Consider the following 9835-nt stretch of genomic DNA (forward strand, 5'->3'; position numbering starts at 1 on the left):
GCCCGTCTCGGCCTCCCAAAGTGCTGGGATTACAGGCTTGAGCCACCGCGCCCGGCCAGGAAACTTTTTGGAAGGTGTATGTAGTGTTAATATGATGGCACTTGGGCTGACAGTGTCCTCCTCAGAAGTTGCTGCCCAGGGGATCTTTAAAACAGACTAGCTGGATTTCCATGCCTGCCCCTGCATGTTCTTTTTGCCTCGCCAGTTGTCTTGCTCTGACTTCTTCCCAAGTGGGCTTTCATGATGTCTTGATGATGAACCTTCATGACATACTCTACAAGACTAGCCCTTTAGCAAGAACTTTTATATCTCTGTTAAATGTGGCAAGTAGAGCAAAAACTGTATAGCCGTCACTTAGATGAAATATAGCAATGTGACCAAGTCTATATTATAAAAATCATGTTTGTTTTACTTATTTTCCTTTCTCTCTGTCCTTAACTTCCTCCAGGCAGGACTGTTTGCACGTATTTTGGTAGAGGGTAGTCACTAATAAGTGATTAACTTCATATTCTAATCCCCAGGGGCTGCTTACAAGATTAATGAACTTGTTTTTCTTGTAAAGAACAATGATCCTTGGGTCATGCTGACCTCTTTGATGGCATCCAGAAGTTTGACTGGCCAAGGGATGCAAGGAGCTTTGATAATCAGAGGCTCTCACTTCCCACATACCTACCTTACTCATAAAAACCACCGGTTACGTGCAAAGGGAGACTGAATTTGAGAATTTGCCTCTCCCACCCTCATGCTTTGGTCAAACTGAATAAACCTTTCTCTGCTCTGAAGCACCAATGTGTCAGTGTTTGGCTTACTGTGCATCAGGTACTTGAACCTAACTTTTGGGGTTCTGCGACAGATTTTGGCAACCATGCCAGGGCTAGCATGGCAGTAGGCCCCGGCCAGGTTAGGCAAACAAGTGCCCCAGCAGCTGCCCAGGTGTGTTGGTCAGGGGGCCCTAAAGTCACTCTTCTAGGTCAGTGTGGGCTGCTGTTGGTGCTCTAGAAGCTTAGAGCAGAGCAACATCTCAGACTGCTATCTGGACTTCCGGTTTTGGAATGAAGGGTAAGTCACTGCAGTGCACATAGCCATATCTCACTCTCTCTGCTTGTATTGTGAAGAGGGCCCTTTTGGGGGAGTAATAGAATGGTGGACTATGCCCATTTACTTGCTTGCTTTCCTGTAGGAGTTTGGTTTTCTGTTTGTGATTTTGTTGTTTGGTTTGGTTTCGTTTGGTTGTCTGTGTGTGCGCGCGCGCGCTCGTGCACGCACGTGTGTGGTGCGTTATGTGAAAAGATTGAACATGGCAAATTCGGAATTGATCCTAGAGGGTAGCATCATTGGCTGCATTCTCCAGAACTGGGCCACTTTCAGCTATGAGCCCATGAAGAAAAATAAAATTTTTTTTTATTGTAATGCTGCTTGGCCTCAATATGCCTTAGAATTTGGGGAAAAAAATGGCTGACAAACAGTTCTTTAAGTTATGCTACTATAATGCAACTGGAACTATTCTGTAAGAGCAGAGAAAATAGGATGCAAGCCTGTATGTTCAGGGTTCAGGCTTTTATACTCTTGTATCGGAATGAACCTACTTTCAAAAGAGGTATAATTTGATGCTGCAAAAGAAAAAACAGCCCAAACCTAAGGTTTTGGACTCCCCACCATTAGATGGGGAAGACAGGGCACTGCTTGGTGCTTTGAATCCCCTGAATAATCATCCTCTGCCCGCCAGTCAGCTATGGCTCCAGCACCTCCGCCTCCTTATGGGATTGTCTGGAGCAGGAGGGGAACGCCCCCAAACCTGTCCTCCCCATGAATTTAGGACAGGTTGTGGTGTCCCCTTCCTGCAACTGACAGGAAACCCAATTTGGCCTGGGACCCTCCGGTTCCTTAGTAGGGCTGTTTCCTCTGCGTCAATTCCCCACTGCAGGACTTGAATGGACAACAGGTTGGCATGATGTGGGTACATTTCCTTTTCCCACTTTGGAGCTGTTCAGGTGGAAAAACAATAATCCCCCTGTCCCAATCCAAGCAAACAGCTGGGCTATTCTTGTCTATATTTCTGACCTATCACCCCACAAGGGCAGATATTCATTTTGTTAAAGTGCTGCCCACAGCAGAAGAAAGGCTAGGGAAGAGGTAAACCGGCCCAACAATCACCCCTGGCCAACAGACTCAGTCCCTAACATACAGACTAGTTGGGATGTAAATGACAGGGCCTTTCCCACTTAGGACACTATGAGAATTGCATCCTTGAAGGTTTGAAGAAAGGGGTTACTCAGGTTATGAGCCTCAACAAGGTACAGGAAGTATAGCGGCAAGCATATGAGGACCCTTTGTAATTCCTAGAAAGACTCCATCAGACATGTGGAAAGTAGGTTGACGCTAACTAACCCTGAGGCACTGGACAATCAGAGAATGGCCAATGTGACCTTTATCAGCCACAGTGCCCTGATTTTCAAAGAAAACTGCAAAAGGTAAATGGGATCTTTGGGTTGCCAATCTCACATTTAGTGGAGTTAGCTTTTAAAGTACACTATACTCAGGATGAGGCTCAGGAAAAGTGCAAATTGAAGCAACAAGTAACTCACTGGCAGCTGTGCTTGACTACCAACCTAGGGGAAAAGAAAGAAATCAAAGAGGGGTTCACGCCCCCTTCAGAAAAAAACAATGTGCCTATTGTAAGAAGGAGGGACACTGGAAAAAGGGCTGTCCCAAATTGACCAAAGCAGCTGACAAGTGCAGTCTCCCTCAAAATCAGATGAGAGAGAATAGTATTTAGATGAAGACTGATGTGTCCCAGGGACTCCCTTAGACTTGGAGCAACCAGACGCTATATCCCCACAGGATTCCTAGACACAACTGACAGTGGGGAACAGAATGACTGACTTTTTAGTTGACACAGTGCCACGTATTAAGTAATTAACAATGGTCTCTCTCCGACTTTGGGAAAAACCATTACTGTTACAGGGATATTGGGAGACACCACTACCCCTTTCTCCAATCCTTAGGTTACTATTTAGGAGAGACCAGCGTAGGGCACAGTTTCTTGCACATGCTTAGTGCCCAGTGCCCCTCCTGGGCTAGGATTTGCTTGCCAAATTGTATGCTCAACTTGTCTTTCCCCCCAGATGCCTAGATACAATGATTCCTTCTAAACACGTTTGCAGGTTTCAAATACTCCTGCTCCAACCAGAAAATGAAGAGGTTCAGGACATTCCTGAAGAAATTCTCATGCAGATAAGGAGAGATGTTTGGGCCCAAGGGAAGCGAGGGAGAGTGATCACAGTCAAATCCATAAAAATTAAATAAAAAGAGAGACAGAATATCCATTAAAGGAAGTGGCATAAAAGGGTATTCAACCACTCTTGGAAGCCTTTTTTGGCACAAGGACTGATTTGGTCCTGTAATTCTCCTTTTAACATTCCTGTTTTACCATCATGCAAGTCCCATTAAGACAGCTACGGTTTGTACAAGACTTAGGGCCAGTAATGAAAGTCTAGGACATACACCCTATGGTACCTAACCCCTATAGCTTGCTGATCACTTTATCAGGAGAACTAGGTTGGTTTACAGATTTGGATTGTAAAGATGCCTTCTTTTGCATTAGACAAGGAGTCACAAGAGATCTTTGCGTTTGAATGGCTGAGGCTGGATCTCAAGGATTTAAAAATTCCCCCACAATCTTTGGGAAATTTTTGGCATGGAACTTAAGGGACCTCTGGTTGACAGAAGGAATGCTTTTTACAATATATGGATGAAGTCTTTGTTGCAAGACCTTCACAGCTTTCCTTGAAAATACCAAATACTGAATTTCCTAGTGGAAACAGGCTATTGGGTTTCCAAAAAGAAAGCCCAGATCTGCCAAAAGATAGTAAAATACTTAGGGTCTGAACTGAATAAGGGGCATAGGAACCTTCCCCTAGGCCACCTAGAGGCAATCGCCTTGGTAACTGTCCCCATCTCCTGTAAACAACTGCGACTGTTTCTAGGAATGATGGGATTCTGTTGAATTTGGATTCTGAATTTTGGACTTATGTTAAAACCCCTTTATGAGGCCCTAAAAGGAAAAAAAAATCCGAGCCCCTGATCTGGGCTTCAGAATGCCAAAATTAAAAGTCAAAGAGGCTGAGTGCGGTGGCTCATACCTGTAATCCCAGCACTTTGGGAGGCCGAGGCAGTCAGATCACTTGAGGTCAGGAGTTCAAGACCAGTCTGGCCTACGTGGCGAAACCCTGTCTCTACTAAAAAATACAAAAAGTATCCAGAAATGGTGGTGGGTGCCTGTAATCCCAGCTACTCGGGAGGTTAAGGCTAGAGAATCCAGGAGGCGGAGGTTGCAGTGAGCTGAGATCGCGCCACTGCACTCCAGCCTGAGTGATAAGAATGAAACTCCATGTCAAAATAAATAAATAAAATAAAGTCAAAGAAAAGTTAAAGACTGCCTCTGTGCTGGGCCTTCCAGATTTAAGAAAGCCCTTTAATTTATTTGTGCACAAAAAACAAGCCATGGGCTCGGGAGTCCTAACTCTAAGCTTGGGAACTGATTGAAGACTGATTGCCTATTTCTCTAAACAGTTTGACCTGGTGGCGAGGGTTGGTCCCCCTGCCTCTGAGCAGTGGCTGCAACTTGCAACCTCTTCTAGGAGGCTGAAAAGCTAACTCCAGCTCAGCTCATCACTGTCCACACCCTGCATCACATCTCCCCTCTCTTACAGCAAAAAGGTGGGTATTGGCTGACCTCTGAGAGGTTGCGAAAATACCAAGCCATCCATCCTCCTTGACAATCCAGAGGTGAAGTTAAAGGTGTTCTCAGTTCTTAACCTTGCTACCTTAATACCTCCAGAGAAGGAGCCAGGGCCCATACATAATTGTCTTCCAATTAATGAACAGGTCTTTCCAAGGCAACCAGACCTGGCAGATCAGCCCCTGCTGCACTCCAAACTAGGACTGTTCACAGATGCAAACAGCTTCATAGACCATGGACATCATGATGTTGAATTTGAGGTCATTACCTTACAAGGAATTAAGGAAGCCAAAGCCTTATTGCTAGGCACCTCAGCTCAGTGGGCCAAGGTGCCCTTATGCATGCCCTCCAATGGGGTAAGAAAAAAATTATGAATATTTATATAGACTCCCAATATGTTTTCTTAGTGGCACATGCCCACGGAGCTATGTAGAGGTCTTTTGACTAGCAAAAATAAAGAAATCAAATATACTTCTGATATTTTGGCCTTATTAGAATCTGTAAAAGGCCGGGCATGGTGGCACATGCCTATAATCCCAGCACTTTGGGAGGCTGAGGCGGGTGAATCACCTGAGGTCAGGAGTTCGAGACCAGCCTGGCCAACATGGTGAAACCTCGTCTCTACCAAAAAATACAAAAATTAGCTAGGCATGGTGGCACGTCCCTATAGTCCCAGCTGCTCAGGAGGCTGAGGCAGGAGAATCACTTGAACCCAGGAGGCAGAGGTTTCAGTGAGCCGAGATTGTGCCACTGCACACTAGCCTGAGCGACAGAGCGAGACTCCATCTCAAAAAAAAAAAAATCTGTAAATGCCCCCTCTAATAGTGGCTATCATCCACTGTCCCAGCCAGCGAAAAGGAGACTCCCGAATAGCCAAAGGAAATCAACTTGCCGACCTGGCAGCCAAGCAAGCCACAAAAACATTGGACTTTGAGGCTTTCTTAGCCCCATTAATACCTCACATTGGATCTGACCAAGTTCCAACCTTGCTATACCAAAGGAGATTTAAAGTGAGCCAAGGAATGGGGATTCACATCCCAGCCCTGGCCCATCCAGGCTGGAAATGTAATCCAGAAGGTATCATATTGGTTCCCAGTGCCCTCCTTAAAGATACAGGGAGCCCGTTTCATCAAAGCATCCATTACAGAAGAGACGCAACCCTTCAATGGCATGTGAGTTCTTGACTGGCCCTGACATGCAACGGATCATTCAAAATGTGATCCATCAATGCATGTTTTGTGCCCAAACTGCCCTAAAACTGGACCCTACCCCTGTTTGGGGGTACAATATCGAGAAGACTCTCCATGCAAGGACTGGCAAGTTAATTTCATCACAATGTCACGGGTGCCTAGATGCTACAGGACATCTTTTTGTACAAAAAACATCTTTTTGTTTTTTGTAGACACATTTACAGGATGGGTAGAGGCATACCCTATCTGAACAGAAGGGGAGCTGAAGTGGCCCACACTATACTAAAGAGAGAACTCCTCAGTATGAACTCCCTTTGATGATTCAGAGTGACAATGGTGTGGTGTTCATCTCTCAGGTAGTACAGGAAGTGTCTCAAGTCCTAGACACGGAATGAAAACTTCATGCAGCACAGCCAAGCCCACCAGAAAGACTGAAAAAATGGAATCAAACTATTTAAAGAACAACTAGGCCAGGTGTGGTGGCTTATGCCTATAATCCCAGCACCTTGGGAGGCTGAGGCAGGCGGATTATTTGAGCCCAGGAGTTCGAGACCAGCCTGGCCAACATGGCAAACCCCATCTCTACTAAAAATACAAAAAATTAGCCGGACTTGGAGGTACATGCCCTAGTCTCAGCTGCTTGGGAGGCTGAGGCACATGAATTGCTTGAACCCGGGAGGTAGAGGTTGCAGTGAGCCGCTATCGTGCCACTCCACTCCAGCCTGGGTAACACAGTGAGACTCTGTCTCAAAAAAAAAAAAAAAAGGAACAACTGCTGCTAAAGTGTGCCAGGAAACTAATCTAACTTGGGACAAAGTACCACCTTTTCTCCTGCTGAGGATTTGGGTCATTTCCTGAAACAGGCTCTAGTTGAGCCCTTTAGAAATTATTATGACAGACCTTTCCTAGCCACCTTGGGGCTAAGATCAGGCTACAAATTCTTAGAAAGGGAAGGAGCTATTAGATATTATTTAAAATTGCTAAATGAAATACTGACTTCATGAGTTTGCTTCTTCCCCACGGACATGCTACTTCACCCCTTCTAGGCTAGAGACTAAGTCCTACTTAAAACCTGGAGGGAGAATAGACTGGAACACCAATTAGCCCCTCAAAGGGTAAGACCCTATGAGGTCCTTCTGACCACGCATTCATCAACTGGGCAGGAGTTAAACCGTGGGTACATTATACCTGGATAAAAACTGCCTCCCCCCTCAGCCCGACCTACCAGGTTAACAGACCTGAATGGACATGTGAACCAACTAAAAACCTGAAGCTGCTTTTCAAGAAAACATCCACAGAGAAGTAAAGCCTTCTTGCTAAGCACCACAGTACTTTATGGCTTAACAGTGTCTGCTGAAACCAATCTTTTCTTACAATGGGCACATGATGCAGATAGCCTACAGAAGCTCGTAGAGTTGGAGGGCTGTTACCTATCTCTAGCACTTTGGTATTACCTTGGTGGGTCTTGCTCTTACAAGGAAACAGCTGGGTACAGTAACAAACTTTTATGAAAAACTATTCTAAAGAAAATCAGGTCTCTGGTGTACTAACAGGAGGAAATGTAAGGCTATGGCCTGGCATTAATATAACCCTTCACAACCCAGGTCACAGAAAATCTTTTACTGTAAGTCAGACTGTTCAACAAACTTTTGAATACACTCCTCCTCTCCTGAAGGAATTTCCCTTGGCAGCCCCCCAAATTTTGGCTATTAACAGCCGCTGTACTGAAGAAGGTTTTTATCAAGCTTGGGATGATTATCTTTGAATGATTGTGCTTCCGTACCCTTACCCTGCCACTGGCCACATAAATCAAATTGCCCCTCTACGTTGGGAACAAAAAAAAACACCCAGCATTCTTATGATAACTGGCCAAATATCACTAAGAATATGGGTTGGATGCTCCCCCCACCAATGTGAACATACCTCAGGGCTACAACAAACTGACTGGTTTGCTACCGACGGGACACAGACCAGGAATTCAAACGGCTAGCTTCATATGGAATGCAATGGCTATGTGGGACTAATCTTTGGCCCTGATTACTCATTGGCTGGATAGGACAATATGCTCTGGGATTCCCACAGGTCCAGGGTCATTTGGCAAAACCCAACGGACAACCTGGAAATTTCCCAAATGTGTTGCACCAATGGACCAAGTCGGTTTTCCACTGGTATGACCATCCCCTCTCCATTTCTATTCCCCAAGTTAGTTTAGAAAATGTTATCTGACATGTTGAGATCCTAACAAATTATACCCAGCATGTGCTGAAGGATGCATTCAAAGGCATCTCTTTAGTCACCTCTCAGATGACTATGATGAGAAAAGCAGTTTTGTAGAATCACATGGCCCTCGATGTCTTCATGGCTGCACAAGGAGAACTTGTGCCATAATGAAAACTGAATGCTATGCGTACATTCCAGACAATTCAGGAAACATCACCATGGCCCTTCAAGATATGTACAAACTGATGCTATGTCCAACCTCATGATGTCACTAAACCAATGATTATCTTCATATTTCCGGTCAGTACCCTCTTGGTGGAAAAAATTACTGGTAATTCTGGCTATGACTGGAACAGGAACACTCCTTGGTTGTGGATTATATTGCTGCTGCACTATGTATGTGGGATTGCAAGATCGCCCTTCTGAAGCTCCTGACACTCTGTTCAACAATGTTACAACAAACCTGCCTAAGTCCCAGGACATGTGAGTATTTTTCAACTGCAGGTAAATAAGTTCCATTCCTCAGCCCCCTAGGAATGCCCCTTGCCAGTGGGAAGTAATTAGACTGAGTCAACACCCCAACTCAAGATTGAGGAATGGAACAGTGTCAGTGGGGATACTGTAATCCAGTCTATACTATAAAAATCATCAGATGTTTATTTTACTTTTCTTTCTCTGTCCTTAACTTCCTCCAGGCAGGATTGTTTGCACGTAGTCATTTTGGTAGAGAGTAGTCACTAACAAGTGATTAACTCCGGATCCTAACCCCCAGGTGCTGCTTGCAAGATTAATATACTTGTTTTTATTTTAAAGAACAATGATCCGGCCAGGCGCGGTGGCTCAAGCCTGTAATCCCAGCACTTTGGGAGGCCGAGACGGGCGGATCAGAGAGGTCAGGAGATCGAGACCATCCTGGCTAACGTGGTGAAACCCCATCTCTACTAAAAAATACAAAAAAAACTAGCTGGGCGAGGTGGCGGGTGCCTGTAGTCCCAGCTACTCGGGAGGCTGAGGCAGGAGAATGGTGTAAACCTGGGAGGCGGAGCTTGTAGTGAGCTGAGATCCGGCCACTGCACTCCAGCCTGGGCGACAGAGCGAGACTCTGTCTCAAAAAAAAAAAAAAAAAAAAAAAGAACAATGATCCTTAGGTCACACTGACCTTCTTGATAGCATCCAGAAGTCTGACTGGCCGAGGGACATGAGCAGCTTTGATCATCAAGGAAAGCCCCCAACTATGTGCAAAGGAAGGTCATATTTGATAATCTGCTTCTCCCGCCCTCATACTTTGGCCAAATTGAATAAACCTATCTAAGCATTAATATGTCAGTGTTTGGCTTACTGTGCATCAGGTACATGAACCTAACTTTTAGTGTTCTACAACAGCAACCTGAGCTAATCAGGTACAGCCAAGAACAGCTGAGCTACAGTATCTCCTTAAGATCAGGGTCCGGATGTTGTTAATAGATAACAGAAGAGAAAATAACTGTCATGTGCAACATCAGACATTCAGTAACACAAATCCTCAACATCAAATGCTTTAAAAAAGGAAGCCAATGGCTGGGCATGGTGGCTCATGCCTGTAATCCCAGCACTTTGGGAGGCCAAGGCAGGAGGATCGCTTGAGCTCAGGAGTTCAAGACCAGCCTGGGCAACAAAGTGAGACCTTATCTCTACCAAAAATTTA

The sequence above is a fragment of the Piliocolobus tephrosceles genome, chromosome 15 (assembly GCF_002776525.5).
Source record: "Piliocolobus tephrosceles isolate RC106 chromosome 15, ASM277652v3, whole genome shotgun sequence".
NCBI lineage: Eukaryota > Metazoa > Chordata > Mammalia > Primates > Cercopithecidae > Piliocolobus > Piliocolobus tephrosceles.